Source organism: Mus caroli, unplaced genomic scaffold, assembly GCF_978045245.1.
Source record: "Mus caroli unplaced genomic scaffold, Mus_caroli_1 scaffold_8, whole genome shotgun sequence".
Taxonomy (NCBI): domain Eukaryota; kingdom Metazoa; phylum Chordata; class Mammalia; order Rodentia; family Muridae; genus Mus; species Mus caroli.
The window spans coordinates 67,491,731-67,509,227 of record NW_028227263.1 but is presented as its reverse complement, the minus strand read 5'-3'; the positions used below and the strand labels follow the sequence as shown (position 1 = coordinate 67,509,227).

The window sequence follows — 17,497 nt, the reverse complement described above, 5'->3', positions numbered from 1 at the left end:
CCCGTCCCCCAAGTTCCACTCCAGTTCCAGGGGGGGTGAGGGTGGTGAGAGCGAGAACACAAGTGACCTCTTTTTCCAGCTCATTGCTGGGAGTGGGTGTCTGTATGGCCCTGGGAGGAGCATGTTGCAAAGGCTCTGATGAGGACAAAGTAGGCTGAGTGGCCTGCGGCGGGCTTTCTAGTCCTGCCGCCTTGCATAGGCGGGAGTTCTACTTTGACCATGGATGGTGGAAGATTACCTGGAGCTTTAGCCACCCAGGCCCCAGTTTGCTTATAGGGCAGAACTTATTCTGGAAGAGGCAAGCCAAGAAAACCCTGTCCAATAAGCAGTGTTGTCACTGAGATAGGGGAGTGCCACTGTCCCTGCCCAAGGTCCCCAGGCCCTAGAGCAGCCTACAGACTTTGCTGAAGAGAAGCAACAAACACAACAGTCTGGACCTCCCACAACTGGGGGACCTTTAGCTGGGGATGCTCCCAGAAACTCTAAAGGTTGTTAGGAAGTAATTAAGAGGAGCTGGGCACCCCTCTATTAGAGCAAGCTAAAGTAGGGATGAGGGGAGAGCTTAGAGGTGCAGGTAGCACTTGCCTAGTATGTGTGAGGCCTTGGGTTCAATCCTTAGTACCACATACACAGAAGTCCAACTGCAGACCAATTACAAGAGCATCAGAGAGAATCATGAGATGCATCAGTCAACCCCCTCCCCCTAGCTTCCGTAGAGCGAGACCCAAAAAATTATATCTGCAAAAGGGGCTAAAGTTGACTGGGCAAGACTAGAACAATTTCTATACCAGAGAAGGATTGAAACCAACAGAGCACTAAGCCACAGTGAAGACAAACAGTCTGTATGATTCCACTGGCCAAGTTTAATAAAAAAGGTAGCAAGGCAAAGGAGGCTTTTAAGACCTGTGTGGGCCAGGCACGATGGTATGGGTGTGGACTTCCAGGACTCGGGGAGGCTGAAGCAGGAGGATAGTTGAGTTGTTAGAAGCCAGCTGAGGCTACATAGCAAGTTCCAAGCAACAAGAATACACAATAAATAGTCAGGGGTTGGGGCATATGCCTGCAATCCCCATACACAGGATGCTGAGGTTAAAGGTCTGTTGCTAATTTGAAGCTATCCTGAGCTAGCTTCTGTCTCAAAAAAAAACCAAAAGACCACTGTCATCCCAAGGTAACTGCCCAAGCCCAGGTCTGCAGGCCTCGAGGAGTGGCATCTAAACCCACCAGCTGTAAGAGAAAGAGACTTCATCAGACTTATCCAGCTAAACCACTCCACAGATAAAGTAGGCAAACACAATAACAACAAGTCCGGCCAGGCTTAGTGACCCACACATTTTATCCCTGTACATGTGAGACAAAAGCAGGTGAATCCCCGTGAGTTCAAGGCCACTCTGGTCTATGTAGGAAGTTCCAGGACAGCCAGGGCTATATAGAAAGACCCTGTCTCAAAAACCAAAATGAAATAAAATCTAAAGTTGTTATATTACCTAAAATAGACAGTTTTCAGTGAAAAACTGTTATAGTTAACAGGGAAAAGACAGAAATCTGACATCCACTGAAGACATGGAGGAGGAAGAGGAGGAGGAAGAAGAAGAGGAACAAGAGACAAATATCAGACTTGTTGAGTTTCCAGATAGCAGACTTACTAGCTTAAGACTCCAAAACAATGGTAAGACCAGACATCCTAGCTCCTCCCCCAGGACCTACTGAGTCTCCTTGACCTTCTCCTTCCCTTAACTTTCTGCAACCCACGAGATCTAGCCTGGGACCCACATACAGTGCCCTGGCCTAGTCTTGCCTCCCCTGCCTGCATTGCAAAGGATCTCTAGACATCTGCTAGGACCCTCCTTACCAATCCCCTAATCCACAAGCCTCTCCTACAACACGGTCAACCTTTCCACCCAGTCAGATCTATCCCCACACCCCAGGCTTGGATCAGGAAACCCCTCCTGTCTACCAGCCCAGTACCCTCTGTCTACCTTACTGTCCACTTCAGTCCATTTCCAAGCTCTAGGTCTGACATACATGCGCATCCTCTCTCTGCCCCACTCTGCTCTGTCAATAACAGACTCAGAACCAACAGAAGCCCACATGCCCAGATCTCATTGCAGAAATGCCAGCAGTACAGAAGATCAAGCCGGTTTCTTCTTTCCCAAACCTAGCAGTTCCGTTGAAATGTCTGCCAAGGAGAATGTCCTAGATGAACCCCAGGATGCAGAATTTAGAAGAACAATCACTAACTTTCATCAGAGCGGTCAAGGAGTTTAAAGAAGACTCAAGAAACAGCTCAATGGGATGAAGGAGAATGAATTTAAGGGAAATACAGCTTCGACTGAAGCCCAAGAAAACACCCAGAAAAGGCTGAGAAAAGCAACTTAGACAATCCAAGACTTGAGAATGGAATTCAATAAGAAAATACAGACACTGATGGGGACTCAAGCTGAAATGAAAATGGAATTGAAAAAAAAAAACCACAAACAAATCAATAACTCAATTAGAAAACTCAAAGGAAAACCTTACAAGTGGAATGAGTCAAACAGAAGACAAAATACTGAGACTCAAAGATAAAACAGGGGATCTAGACCAAATAAGCAAGGAATGCAGTTAAAAACAAAACAAAACAAAGAAGTGTGAGACAGCAAGGATTGCAGGCACAGATGAGGGAGGAGAATTCCAAGTCAGCAGCTTCAACAAGATCATAGATGGAGCCAGGTGGTGGTGGCGCACGCCTTTAATCCCAGCACTCAGGAGGCAGAGGCAGGCAGATCTCTGAGTTCGAGGCCAGCCTGGTCTACAAAGTGAGTTCCAGGACAGCCAGGGCTATACAGAGAAACCCTGTCTCAAAAAACTAAAATAACAAAACAAACAAACAAAAAAAGATCATAGAAGGAAACCTCCCAAAACTAATAAAAAACACACACCAATACAGATACATGGGGCACACAGGACATCTGATGGATTCAACCAAAAAAGAACGTTCTCACGACATATCATAATGAAAAGACAGTGTATTGAAAATTTCAGGTGCTCGCTTCGGCAGCACATATACTAAAATTGGAACGATACAGAGAAGATTAGCATGGCCCCTGCGCAAGGATGACACGCAAATTCGTGAAGCGTTCCATATTTTGCAATCTCGATTTGGGCTGGAGAGATGGCTCAGTGGGTAAGAGCACCCGACTGCTCTTCTGAAGGTCTGGAGTTCAAATCCCAGCAACCACATGGTGGCTCACAACCATCCGTAACGAGATATGACTCCCTCTTCTGGAGTGTCTGAAGACAGCTACAGTGTACTTACATATGAATAAATAAATCTTTAAAAAAAAAAAAAAGAAAATTTCAGGAGAAACAAAACAAAACAAAACACGTATCTCATGACAGTCCGCCCTGCCGCAAGCCTAAAGCTTTAGATCAAGAGACTGAAACCTCACGCCAAATAAACCTTCTTCCTTTACGTGATTTATCTCAGTATTTGCCACAGAGATGGAAAGCTGAGGAACGCAGATCTGCATCTAGAGTATTCAAGGCCTCCCCCAACTCAGTAGTAAAAAAATACATGCTATGATGTAGATGAACTTTGACAAAGTGAAAGACAGTCACAAATGACATATATTATTCCGTGTATGTGAAATTTCCAGGATAGGTGAACCTGTGAATACAGAAAGATTAATAAGTGCAGGGATGGGGGTAAGCATTCAGGAGATGGGAAGTTATTACTGACAAGCAAAGGTTTTTATTTTTAATTGTTATCAGTGGTGTTCATTTGTAATATGACAACTATCATCTATCTATCTATCTATCTATCTATCTATCTATCTATCTATCCATCTATGTGGTGGAAATTGTGGACAACTTGTAGGAGTCAGCTCTCTCCTTTCACCATGTGGGCCTTGGGGCTTGAACTTACAATTTCAGGCTTAACTGCAAGGGCCTTTACCTGCTGAGCCATTTCACCAGCCTGAAACAGGTTATTTTTAAAGGAACTATGATGTGGCATTGCTTGTAGTGCTGGTTACACACTAGGATTACTCTAAGGACCACTGAACTGTACACATTCAGTAGGTGAATACAGTGCTTTCCCACATCTGCATGAAGCCCTGGGCTCCGTGCCCAAAATCATAGAAAACTGAACTGATGGAAAGCACCTGGGATCCCAGGACTCAGGAGGCGGAGGCAGGACATCAGAAGGTCAAGATCATCCTTGGCTTCCTAGGGAATCTGAGGCTACCCTGGGCTACATGAAATTCTGTCTCAAAAAGGAGAAGGAGGAGGAGAAGGAGGAAGGGGAGAGGGGAGAGGAGGGGAGAGGGGGAGAGGAGGGGAGAGGGGGAGAGGAGGGGAGAGGGGGAGAGGAGGGGAGAGGGGAGAGGGAGAGGGGGAGAAAGGGGGAGAGAAGGGGGAGAGAGAGGGGGAAGAAGAAGAAGGAGGAGGAGGAGGAGGAGAAGAAGAAGAAGAAGAAGAAGAAAGAAGAAGAAATCATGACAATAAAGATTTCTCACTGACAGGGTACTTACCCCACAGTGGGCACTATCTGCAGTATTTCATCGTCCAGTGTTATGACATGGATCCTGTTTTGAGTTATGGCGGAAGGCAGTGGGGCTCACATGACCAACAGATACGCTATAGCCTAGAGCTGAATTCAGATAGATCCTTCGCATATCAAGCGCGTGCTCTTCAACTTCATCGTGTGTACTACAAGCTAAACCTGATTCCTTTCGGTTTTATTTAATACACAGATTGACCACCTCGTGTTCCTCATGGTGGTGACGGTGCTTGAGAGTCTCTTCAGTTAATATGTCGCAGACCTCACCCTCATGTGTTTTCATGAGTGTACAGTTCACTGGTATTGAGAATATTTACCTCAGGAACAACCATCTCCACCACGCAGCTACAGAACACTCCCCTCTCCCAAGACTGAAACCAGGCATCCATTGAACCTCGCTCCCGCTACCTCTCCCCATGTCCTATTGTACTTCCTGTGTCTGAATCTGACACCTCTAGGTGCCTCATAGAACGGGAACATTATAGTTTATTGCTCTCATCTATAGTTATTGCTCTATCCTTATTGGCTTATTGCTTTCAGCATAACAGCCTCAAAGATCATAGTGTTGTAGTGTGTGTGTGTCAGAATTTCACTTTTCTTACCCACTCCTCCATCCGTAGACATTCAGTTTGTTTTTTTGTTTCAGTATACAATCTCTATGTAAATCAAGTTTAACTTTTAAGGTAGCATGTCTGGATTTGAGGATGATATAACAAATGAGCTCAGGGCCAGATAGATAGATAGATAGATAAAAAGATAGATTATACACACACACACACACACACACACACACACAGACATATGAGAGAGAGAGAGGCCAAAGCCAAGGCCAAAGCCAAAGCCAAAAGCCAGGAATGATGGTGCATGCCTGTTATCCACTCACTGTTGTGAGTCAGCTGTAACTTGGCTTTGGAATCCAGGCTCAGGAACAGCTGTGACTGGAAACACTGCTAGTCTCCAGATGGAAGGAAAAGATAGTGGGTCTTCAAACTCCCATTTGGAAGTGACATGGGTCGGTTCCATTCATGTTCTGGTAGTTAAGCAAGTCACATGACTAAATATAAGGTCAGTGGAGTTGCAAATGTAATCCTCCGGAAGAGGGATACCCCAAAAAGGGTGACCCTAGAGCAGTGAGGAGTGTCTGAGATAATTCAAACTACCATGATGTTTCTTTCGGTCATAATAATTTGCTTCCTTCAAGCAACTTATCTCAACATTCCTCCTTGATAGATAGATAGATAGATAAATAGATAGATGTCTAAACAAACAAACAAACAAACAAATAAGGTCACTGAGGTAGACTCACAAGTTCACATCCAGCCTCCACTAGCTAAAAAGACCCTGCGTGAAAAGAGATTTTTAAGAAATGAATCAACATACTGCATTTGTAAGTTACAAAAGGGAATACAGAGATAAGGACAGAAGCATGAAGGAGGCATGTGGATGCCTGGAGATAGGGGCTGCAAGCCCTACAGGGTGCTAGGTAAAGCGTTAACTCGGGTGAAGGCATTCACAGGCCTCTACACTGGCCCATCTGCTCATCACTCCTGCCAATTCCCCACTCGGATTCCACTGTGGACAAGCTGTCTTGAGTTCTCCCACCCAGAGGCCTCTGTAGCTGCTGCCTTTACCACGTGGAATGCCACCCACTGCCCATCCAAATCCACCCTGGGGACCTTTAAGCAGCAGCTCAAATCTCCATAAACCCAAACCAGAAGCAACTGTTCCCTCTTATGAATAAAGATTAGCAGCACAGACTGCACAGTGCTGCTTGCTGCTTGGTCTTTGCAGGTGTCTCTAGGACATCCCCTTTGTCCTATATCCCCACCCACATGGGGACAGGACTTTGCCTTATCACTCACACTCAGTCCAACTCTCTAGCACTGAAAATACATTGCTCAGTAAACTGTTTACTGTCTGGTTAATTAAAAATATGATAAAAACAATATATGGGTCTCTAAAGGGATTTTAAGTAGCTTTAATATTGCTTGATCACATGAATTTTGGTAGGAAAGGATTTGCAATGCACTTATTTAATGCACATTTTACTGACTTCTTTGGAATTAATAGTGGAGAGCAGTCGATTTTTATTACTGTAATTAAATATGATGTCAGGAAGAGAAATGTTTTGTGACTGAGACATCACCTACCTGTCTGATACTTTTTTTAATGTATCTGATAGTCTGGAACACCTTCAAGGTGTGTGTGTGTATGTGTGTGTGCGAGTAGGCAAATGTATATGCATATACATGTGTGTGCATGTGTGTATACATATATGTGCATGTATATGCACGTGTGTATATGCATGTGTGTTTTGTGCATAAATGTGTATATGTATGTATGCATGTGTGTATACATATATGTGCATGTATGTGCACATGCATGTATATACATGTGTGTTTTGTGCATAAATCTGTATATGTGTGCATGTATGTATGCATGTGTGTATACATGTGTGTGCATGTGTACATGTGTGTATATACATGTGTATGTACATGTGTGTACGGGTGAGTTTCATGAGTGTTTTCAATGCCGGGTCTTATGTATAAGTATCACTGCAATATTTATCATCTCATTTGAGTCACCTCAACAAAAAGTCACTATTGCACTTTCCCCCAAAACTATCTAATCAAGATTTTATCTTTATCATTTTTAGGATATTCTATTTTTTTACTTTAAAATTTAATTTTTTTGGTGTGTGGGAGGCACACGCACGTGTGCACACACACACACACACACACACACACACACACACACATAATGGGAAAGCACCATGTGGAAGCCAAAAGACAACCTTGTGGCGTCAGTTTTCCGCTCCAGTTGACACAGAATCAAACTCAGGTCCTCAGGCTTGCACAGTGGGCGCTTTACCCACTGAGCATGTCACGGCCAGGCTCCCACTCCAACATCTTCTTCTAGCCAACTTTACATGTGGATCAAGGAAACAGCACAAACCAAATCGGTTATTTTCCCACCACTACTTCCAGCCAGCTGGAAGCTTTTTCTAACATCAAAAGGAACCAGGTCCCTGACTTGCATCCTCCACTGGCTTCATTGACCATTGCCACACTGGGCCTGAGAGCTACTAAACCAAGGTAGTCAGCCCGATCAATGAGAAGCTGGCCGGGAGGCACAGCGTGCATTCTGAAGCTAAACTACCCATGAGCAGCGCAGGGTGTGACAGTAACCAACAACCTTGCATTCCTTGGTCTGTCTCATGTCAGGCTGTCAGGGGAACCCAGACTCAACATCCACACTGCAGCCTCTAGTATCGCTCTCTCGGCCCCTCCCCCTCCCCCATTGCCCTCACGGTGATTAAGATGATGAGGTTTAATCCCCCGGAACTTGACACAATCCTCTGACTGGTCTTCAGATAATCCACAGCAAAAGAGGGTAGGTGTGGCAGTGCTCTGGGAAGGTTGAAGTGGGAAGGCCACACGTTGCAGACCATCCAAGTTACATACACACATGTGTCCATGCTTATGTGTATGCTAAAAATCATTTGATCACCAGGAAGACAACTCAGAAAAGAAGCTGGACTCTGAAGAAAGGCTCTTCAGCGGCCCCTCTTAGAACCATTACAAATTTTCTTCAGAGCCTGGCCTTTGCCAGGTCTGCTTGAAACACTGTCCATTACAAACTCATCTGCTTAGTCATAGGGCCCCAGAGGGGGAAGCATATTACAGTTGGCTGCAAGTGATAAAGAAAAGGACAGCACAGGAAGTCACTGTGCTTGCCCAGGGCCACAAAGCTGAGGAGGGTGGAACCAGAGCTCAAGCGACCACAACAGAGATTCCAAAGCTGGTTGCTCTCAGTCATTCCCTGAGACCCTCCAATGATTGACAAGGTTAGGAAGCTGCTGGGCGGAGCAGAGTCCATAATACAGCTCTCCCCTCTTCCCGTGTCGTGTACTTTTTAGCTTCTCTCAGGTCAAATCCTGTTGAGAGGTTCTGAGTTAGACCCAGTTCCACACGAGTGAAGTCCCGGAGCATCAGTCACCGGAGACTGTAAGCAGGGCCACCGTAGAGCATGAGCAGGGTCACCACAGAACGAGAGTAGAGAGGAACACACTGTCTCTATGTAATCTTGAACTTCTGATCCTCCTACCTCTGCCTCCCGAGTCCTGGGATTACAAGTGTGCATGCCTGACTACATCAGGTCCATCCTGTGCTGAGAATGGAACCCAGGGCTTTGCGATCCGTAGGCAAGCAGTATGGGCTGAGCCGCACCTCCAGTTCTCCTGCATTCTCAATTAAATTCATTCTCAAATCAGCTTTACACACATATTCTGGCACCTGAGTATCTCAGGCCAAGGCTCACTAAGTCTACAATCCCTGGAGGTTGTGAAACTTGAAGGCGAACGAGGCCATTTTTGCCCCCTGAATGACCTCCCACAGGGATGCTTTATAAAGTGAAATAATATGATTAAACAGAATATGGCAAGAGCCCTGGAAGAGCGGTGGAGACACACAGGGGAACAGTGCTGTGAGCTTATTATAATGGATCCTTTTTTAAGTCACCCAGCCAAAAAGGAGAGGTACCCGTCCTCCTAGCTTCCGCCTCTGCCTGGGCTTTGTCTGCTCGCTTTTGGAGCTTCAGTGACTCATCCTTTGAGAATTCCTAAGCTGGACAGATGTCTTGGCCGATCCTACCTTCCTGATACAGGAGGGAAAACCTACTTTTACTGTGGTGAGGTATCGGCCATTCACTGCAAACAGTCCCCTTTGTGGCTGGGATTCAAACTAGCGAACTCATCTGAGATCCCAGGAGTCACCACAGCCATCCCAAGGCCGGAGATGATGCCTCAGCACTCACAGGCAGGAGGAGACCCATATCAGGCTGAGCCGGCTTCCTCAGCACGTGTGCAGCCCTGTGTATAGCCACCAACCAACTCTATTTAAAGGGAAGAACCAGAAAGCTGTAGCTCAGAACCAAGTGTGTGCACCCACACACACACACACACGCCTGCACCCACAGTCATGAATACAACTCTCTCTCGACTGGCAGCAAATCTATTTATATACATTCCCCATTTTTAAGACTTTCGTTTTAATGAACAATTGTGCATACTTATGGCTCTCCAACCACACAATGCTTTGGTACCTGTGTATTAGTGAGGTGACTACATCCAGTTGGTTAATATCCTTATCTGATGACAAACCCAGAGCTCATCTCTCATGGTCTAAACCATCTCAGCAGAAGAAAACACATGACCATGGGGGAGGCTGTTTCTCAGTGAAATCCTTTGCTACCAAAGCCTGGCCTTCTCTTTGTCAAGAGAGAGCAGATTACAGAGGAATAAATAAATATTGAGGAGAAACTTTATTGAGGTAACATGACAACTGGGGGAAAACCGAAGAGCAATGGAGCCTCTCCTCCTCTCTACTGTCCCACAGTTATGGGTGCTTTGAAAGGTCTGGGGTTTAATGCAGTTCCAAGAGTCTATTTCCGTCCACACTCTGGGGTGTCCCATACCTTCAAAATGAGAAATGGGGGAGTCTGAGGGATATTTTAGAGGGACTTCTGGATCCTCACTAAGCAGCCTTCAAAGGCTGCTACTTGCTCACATTGCTTTGTTTGTTTGTGACAAGGCTTCATTGTGACAGAGGAGGACTCATTATGTAGCTTCAACTCAAAGCAATCCTCCTGTCTCGGCTTCCTGCTGGAATAACAGGAGACCGGTGCTGGCTCCTCCTCCTTGAGTTGGCTCATGCTTTCCTTGTCAGGGTCCTGAAATGTATTAAGAGAAAATTTAGCATTGCTTCAAATCTAAATTCCTTCCTCTGGCTATGTGTTCCTTCTGTCTCTTGCCTCTTCTCTTGGAGCCACACTGCGTGCCTTGGCAGTGTGTCGGTGGCTGCCTCACTGGAGTTCCCTTTCGGGTAGTCAGTATTCTCTCCATCAGGCACGTGCCGTTGCGAACGGAGCCTCAGGTTCACAAAATGGTAGAACCCAGCCTAGGTGCATGGATGGAGAGGGTGAGTGATGAATAGCGAGTCTTGATAAACACCGGTGGAACACCACGCACTGTACTGATCTTCTATCAGCAACCAGCACTTACCAAATATAGTCAGTGAGAACTCTAAAAGGCTAAAAGGCACGGCCAAGACTGCAGTCTGACTTCAAAGGTCACTTCTTCCAAGTGGCCTCCAACCACAAGGGTTGGTTAAAAGCTGAAAGAACATAGGGACCATAACAGGTCCATAAAGTCCTGCATGTTCCCACCCACTTCCCTAGCTGAAAGAGGTCAAAGGCTGCTTGCTGCCTCCACCTCTTTGTCGCCTCCACCTCTTGCTTTCTGGTTTAGTGACTCACCACCTCTGCTCTACTAAGTTAGGACTCCACACTTCAAACACCTGCGTCCTGAGCTACAGGTTCATCTTCCTGGGCACACCAGTGCTGAGAACCCCACGGCTGGGCTATCTCTTTCCCCAGTTCATCTCTATAAGACTCCGGACCTTTCTGGCCCAGAACTCAGAAAGCCATCACAATAGGCCCTCTCCTCTACTCCGTATCATCAACCATCAAACATAACCCATCCTTTAGCAGGCTCCCCTTATCCCGCCCCTCGGGGAGGACCTTACCCAATAGCATCTAGGCCCACTGGCTAAAGACATCAAAAGTAACCAATTATAGGAGAATTGCCCGCTAAGAATCTCCGCCTCCACCTTGAGGAGCAGTCCTACTGACCAATGGGCTACCATATAGACGCAACAAGCGCGCTGAACAAATAGAGTGGCGGCTGGGTGATCCAATGGACACTGGAAGAGCCTTGCTTGGGGGCGTAGCAGAGGCGGTCGTCAGGGGCGTGGCGGCAGTTGCCTGGGCGGGGCCGGTAGCGGCGGGAGCTGCGCTGGCCAGGGGTTCCGGCTGTATTTCTATGAGCGCAGCCGGCAGCTGCGGAGCTGCGGGAACCGGACTCCGGGCGGGCTGGACTGCTGGAGTCCATGAGAGAAGGTAAGACCTCGGCTGGGCGAGTTCCACCAAACAGGGATCGCGCCTTGGATGCGTCGGGCCAGAACCCCGAGTTCCTCGGTCCCCAGCGTGGCCCCGGCCCATAGCGCCGCAGCTTGAGTACTCCGGATCCGTGGGGACTGTTTGGGGAACTGTCACCTGGCACTGCGGGGATCTAGAGGGCCAGCTAGTCTGATGACGGGGGCAGCCCAACCCATTGGTGGGATACGCCTTCCTAAAGGTCCTTTGTCCTCTCCTGCTCGAAGAACCGAGGTTGGGGACAAGGCCGACGGAGGCCTCCTGGCTGCCATCCCCCGCTCTGATCAATGCTGAAGTCTTGGTCCTGGGGGAGGTATCTGGCCGGCCAGACTCAGGGTAGAGAGTGCAGGATACTGGAAACCTGAAAGGGCCTTACTACAAGCCCTTTCGATGGGCCGATGCATTTTGGGATCCCGGGGCTCACCTACGACCGATGGGTTCAAGTTCTAGGGAAGCAATTTTTGACCTACTTGGAGGCGCACTTTATTGAGCTTGTGGGGCAACTGTTCTAGGTGCTTCGTGGGCTTTCCCCACAAGATCTGTCCAGCAGCGCCCCGGGCTGCCTGCCAGGCCGAGCAGCCAGAGCATCGACCTTGGAAGTGCCTAGCCAGAGGCCAGATGATAGCCACCTGTCTGGGATGCTTAGGAAGGGGAGAATTGTATGATCCATCTGTGAGGCCCTTCTCCATCCACCCATGCACTCTGAACAACATTTATTGACTGTATCGAGGATGGGACTTACCGGAGTGGCTAGATTCCAAGGGGATGTTGAATACACCCATAAATGATCTTTTTTGAGGTCTTAGCTCTCAAATGCATGTGTGCATGCCTGTGTACAAATGGAATAGATTATATTGAATGTTGAGTTAATCAAGTGGTTCACCTTAAGTGCGCAGTTGGGGGTTCCACTTTCTGGTTCCTTTCTTGTGGTGTCCTTACCTCCAGCTGGTCAAGTTTTACCTGGCCCAGAGGCAGGTTCCAAGAACAGGCTTAGGAGAGATTGCAGGGTTGGCAGAGTCAACATGATCTGTGCCCAGAGCTTTTCAAGGACCATTGGGTTATAGCCACACTAAGCAGAGTGCATTTCCCCTCCTCACTGCCTCCCCTCATTTGCCTGATTAGGAAGGACATAGTCCTCTGAAGGTCGGGAAGCAGAAGAAATAATTGTAACCTGCTTTACCCAGGTGAAGATAAATGAAGCTTTGTCCGGGTAGGCTGCCAAAAGCAGCTCGGTCCACGCTGCTGGCGGTCAGCATGATATTTAGAAGCCAAAAGGCTGATGCTCATCTAACTCACCCCCCTTATTGTACGGATGACGAAACCTAAGGCCTGGGGTGGTCACAGCTGGCTGGTCATCACAGGGTCAGGGCTAAGGGTTGTTCCGTCCCTTGAACCCTAGGTCTAGGCAGGACATGACTTGAATTCTACTTCCGGCAGAGTTCTCATTCTTGAAGTTCTAGATGAGTCCAGAGGAGGTAGAAGCTCAGACTTTGGCATCTAAGTGCTTGGGTTTGAATCTTAGTTCTGCCTCTTTCTAGCTGTGAAACTTGGGGCAAGTTATCCAACCTCTCTGTATCGGTTTCCTGGCCAATAAGGCGAGGAATGGTGCTGGTACTTTGATTAAAAGATTAGAGAAATATGCGCTATTGGGACCATTAGAACAGTGCCTGGCCCATGGTCACCATAACAGGTTTGCTAAATAGCGGGTAGTCGCCTTTCCATGTAACTTTCCATTATCTCCACCACCCAGGATTTTTTTTCACCCTTAAACACCATCTAGATTTTAACATGATCTTCATAATCCCACCACATTTTAGTTCCCACCTTGTATTATACCCTCCCTGGGACACCAGTCATCCTGAAAGGGATTAAAAGTGAATCTCTCAAAGTGGTAGACAAAAAGTCCCCAGGATCTCAACCTACACTGGTGTCTTTCCAAACCCGAATTCTTTCCACCCAGCCTCCCTCTCCAGTTGTCAGTGTGATTCAGCTTGCTTGCTTACAAATGGAGGAACGTTTTTAGATTAAGATTTCATGAGCTACCGAATTAAGTGCTTTTCGGAAGTTCGGGGATCGTGTGTCAGAGTGCATTTAAAGGAAGTTCCTTAGTCATTTGAGTAGGGGGGCGGGCGGCGACAGCAGCAGCCAGGCGTGAGGCATGAGCGGGACAGATCCCTGTTTGGCCGGCTACTTGTCCGAATCTTCTGTCTGCACCCTCCTTCTCCCTCTTTTTACAGAGCCTGAAATAAACCAGATGGCCATGCAATGGGAGTCCTTTCTCCCCTCTCTAGCAGAAGCTCCATTCAGCCCTTTTGCTTTCACTTTCATTTACACTACCTCTTTGATGCTTTTTGAAGGTTCCAAGGCTGTGTTGAATTCACCTGTACTGAAGTGCCCATGGAGTGCGGGGGTGGGGGTGGGGGAGTGGGGATAGGGGGATGGGGGTAGCATTCTGTAAATGAAAAGATGCCTGCCACCTTTGTTTCTGTATTGTTTTGAATTTAGCAGAAACCCAGTCCCCTGTGGCTTTCCCTTCTCTGGGTGTCACCAAAGGTGACGACTCTTCATTGATGGGCACCTAGGACTGACTAGGATCCTGCGTCTGGGGCTTTTGCCTTGGATCTTCAGCACCTGGCCATTTTAGAAAAATGGTTTCCTCCTCTTTGCTGTGTTGTGGTCCCGTCCTCTCCTTCCCCAGAATTCTAACAGAAGGACGGCCCCTAGTCAATCATCCCCTCCTTCCTGAATTCACACCTCCCCCCTGGTCACTTCTGACAGAGCCTGTTCAGTCCTCTTGGGCCACAGCTCCTGCCCTAGAGCACAACTTCTGGCCCTGTCGCAGACCCGGGGGGGGGGGGGGGGAAGGACTCAATCCCCTCCCCCACTTTAAAATCCAGTTAAGTGAAACCCCAGCAGATGGACATTTCCAATATAATGGAATCCCATCTGGCAGAATTTCTGCCAGGGCCGGAGCCTACAGTATCTGGATTTTTATTGGATGTAGGATTTGAAACTTCATGGACCAGTTGAGGTCATGACTCTGGGCTTGAGGTGTTGTAAGCCTCCCGGCTTCATCTTGCCAATCCCAGGAACAGACGCCGGAAGGGGTGGGAAACCTTTTAATGTGGTCAAGTGTTAGGATTATACCACAGCCTTTCTTGGCCCAGCATTTTGGCCAGTGCATCACTAAGCCCTCTCTCCCCTCTGACCCCACAATTGTGTGATGTTGTTTGTGACAGAGTCCAGGCTTGACTCCTCAATAGACCTCCTGTCTCAACCTCCTAGGTCCTGGGATTTCAGGCATGCTGCCCTGATGCCCAGTGATGACAGCCATTTTAAGCCCCCGTGCTTCTTTTCAACCTTGAAAATATACATGAACTTATTTCCTGTGAAGACTGGTTTTGTTTGTGTTTTGAGACAGTCTGCTGTATCCCAGACCAGCCTTAACTCACTGAACACCAAGGGTGAGCTTGATCTCTTAATCCTCCTGCCTCTGCCTCCCAAGTGCTGGGATTACAAGCCTTGGCAGCCACCACCCCATCTTCTTTTGAGGATTGAGCTTCTATCTACAGATTAATTTTCACTGTCTTGGATCCAGGGCCTCATGTATGGGCATTAAACATTTTCAGTTTATAAAATGGCTGTGGGAGGGCTGGAGAGATGGCTCAGTGGTAAAGAGCACTGACTGCTCTTCCAGAGGTCGTGAGTTCAATTCCCAGCACCCACACGGTGAAATGCACCATCTGCAATGGGATCTGATGCCCTCTTCTGGTGTGTTTGATGACAACTACAGTGTACTCATATGCATAAAATAAATAAATAAGAAAAAGAACCATCGGTTTAAAAAAAAAAAAGGCTGTTACCTTTTTCTCACTGTTACCAAGAAATGTGTGCTCTGGGCCAATTGGGCAGAACACATGTTACTCACAGAACCGTTCTCTGGTCTTTCATAGTCGTTAGGCAACAGCCAGATAAGGAATAGGCTAGAGAGTCTGAACATTGGTAGCGTGGGTTTACCCAGGTTCTGACTTTTCACTTGTATGTAAGTGGAACCGGGGTTAGCCAGCAACTGAGGGGTGACCTTGACTGCCCATCCCATTACCTGTGTCTGGAGAATGCTGGGCTTACAGGCTTTTCATTAGCATACTTGGTGAGGACCTTGGCGCCCAAGGCCAGGATTCTGTCAACTGAGCCCCAGCCCCAGCCAAGGGGAGGTTTGTTCAACAAGTTCTCCACCTGATATCAGGAACACTGCTAACCAGACCAACAAGTGTGTCTGCTTTATTACCTAGTAGCTGGTTTTTTTTTTTTTTTAAATTGGTCCTATTTAAACATTTTAAAACACAATGCTCTTCATTCAAATTTTGGTGTTTTGTTTCATTTTCTGAGACATAGTGTCTCTTGGTAGCTCTTGCTGGCCTAAAACTTGATGGGTAGACCAGGATGGTCTCAAGCATACAGACCTGTCTGCTTCTGCCTCGAGAATGATGGGATTAAAAGTGTGAGCCGCCGGGCGTGGTGGTGCACGCACGCCTTTAATCCCAGCACTCGGGAGTCAGAGGCAGGTGGATTTTTGAGTTTGAGGCCAGCCTGGTGTACAAAGTGAGTTCCAGGGCAGCCAGGGATATACAGAGAAACCCTGTCTCGAAAACACCAAAAAAAAAAAAAAAAAAAAAGGTGTGAGCCACCATGCCTGGCTTACTTTTTGTTGCTATTGGGGTTTTTTCCCCACACTTACCTATTTCCTGTGTTTATATGTATGTATGTAAGCGTGCTCATACCATCGTGTGCATGTTACTTTATGGGTAGATAACTTTGGGACTGTGTTCTCTTCTACCCTGTGGGTTCCGAGGACCCAGCATAGATGGTCAGACTTATTGACAGCCACCTTTTATCTGCTGAGCCACTTTTCTGGCCCCTGAAACTTATGTGAAGAAAATATAGACATTGAAATGTACACAGGATTGAATCTGCATGAGAAACACACTCAGAAAGTGCAATTCTGGCTAGTTTTAGATTTTTTTTTTTTTTTAATGAGTGACAAATAACAAAGCTCACATGACCTATCTCAGTGTATGGGCAGCTGGGGCAGGAGGATTGCCATTAATAGTCCAGTATCAGCCTGGGCTACATAGTGAGTTCCAGGTCAGCCTGATTTACCATGTGAGACTTTGTTGGTGTGTGTGTGGGGTGTGTGTGTGTGTGTGTGTGTGTGTGTGTGTGACTATACATTTATTGATGACTTTATTCAGTATTTGAAAAGGACAAAGCTTAGGAAGTAAAGACACCCCTGTCCCAATCCCTCCACCTGGCTTTACTCCTTAGAGACAGCCAAGCAGTGTCAGCCATTTCCTCCCCCTGCAGACATAAGCTCTGCACCCAGCATCTGCCCTAGACGGCACGCCTCGCCCTCTTTTATACGCAGGGCAGCGCATGCTACGCAAACTGCTCGAAACCTTGGTTTTCTTCACTTTATTTTCCTTGGCAAGATGAAACAAGCTTCCATGTCACCCTTTGTGAAGGCCGTCCATTTTCGGTCCCGCTTTCTGTCCTAGAGGATGCCGGGAAGCCCACTTGTTGAGGGCAGCTGCTTTGTATGGGCATCTTAAAGCATTTTGTGGCAGTTTAGAGACAAATGTTTTTCTTCTTTGCCCTACTCTACTGTCTAAAGGTCTTGATCTGTCTCATTTTCTCCACCAATTAAAGCATTAAATGACAGGAAGAAAAATTTTAGACACAGCAGGTAGCAGCAGGCAACAAACTTTATTAAAAGTGAATTAGCATACACACATCACAGCGAGTACAGGAAGACTCCTCACAAAGTAGAGAGGGGACATTCAGAAACCAAAATACACACCCCCTAACCAGGGCTGGGAGTTATGTTCCTGGGCCCGGGATGGGTCCCCTCCCCCTTATTTTGGATTGGTCAACTTAAACAAAGAAAGGGGAGCCGACAAGGTC

General features: G+C 47.2%; 1 protein-coding gene, 1 long non-coding RNA gene and 1 other non-coding gene across 3 annotated transcripts in view; 2 read left to right on the top strand and 1 right to left on the bottom strand.

Annotated features, from left to right (window-relative positions):
* The first annotated feature begins 3,024 nt into the window (after window positions 1-3,024).
* On the top strand, window positions 3,025-3,131 carry LOC115031689 (U6 spliceosomal RNA). Its single transcript, XR_003837348.1, has one exon. It is a non-coding gene; the product is annotated as a U6 spliceosomal RNA (small nuclear RNA).
* A 6,738-nt stretch (window positions 3,132-9,869) lies between these two features.
* LOC147002954 (uncharacterized) lies at window positions 9,870-11,078 on the bottom strand. Its single transcript, XR_015047862.1, has 4 exons — window positions 10,859-11,078; window positions 10,605-10,716; window positions 10,355-10,500; window positions 9,870-10,273 (listed from the first exon to the last, which is right to left on the bottom strand). It is a non-coding gene; the product is annotated as an uncharacterized LOC147002954 (long non-coding RNA).
* Window positions 11,079-11,365: 287 nt separating this feature from the next.
* Window positions 11,366-17,497, top strand: part of Abhd2 (abhydrolase domain containing 2, acylglycerol lipase) — an 86,199-nt gene continuing 80,067 nt past the window's right edge. The window contains exon 1 of the mRNA XM_021166330.3: window positions 11,366-11,500. The gene's annotated coding sequence lies outside the window, so the exon portion shown is untranslated. The remainder of the gene's footprint in view (window positions 11,501-17,497) is intronic.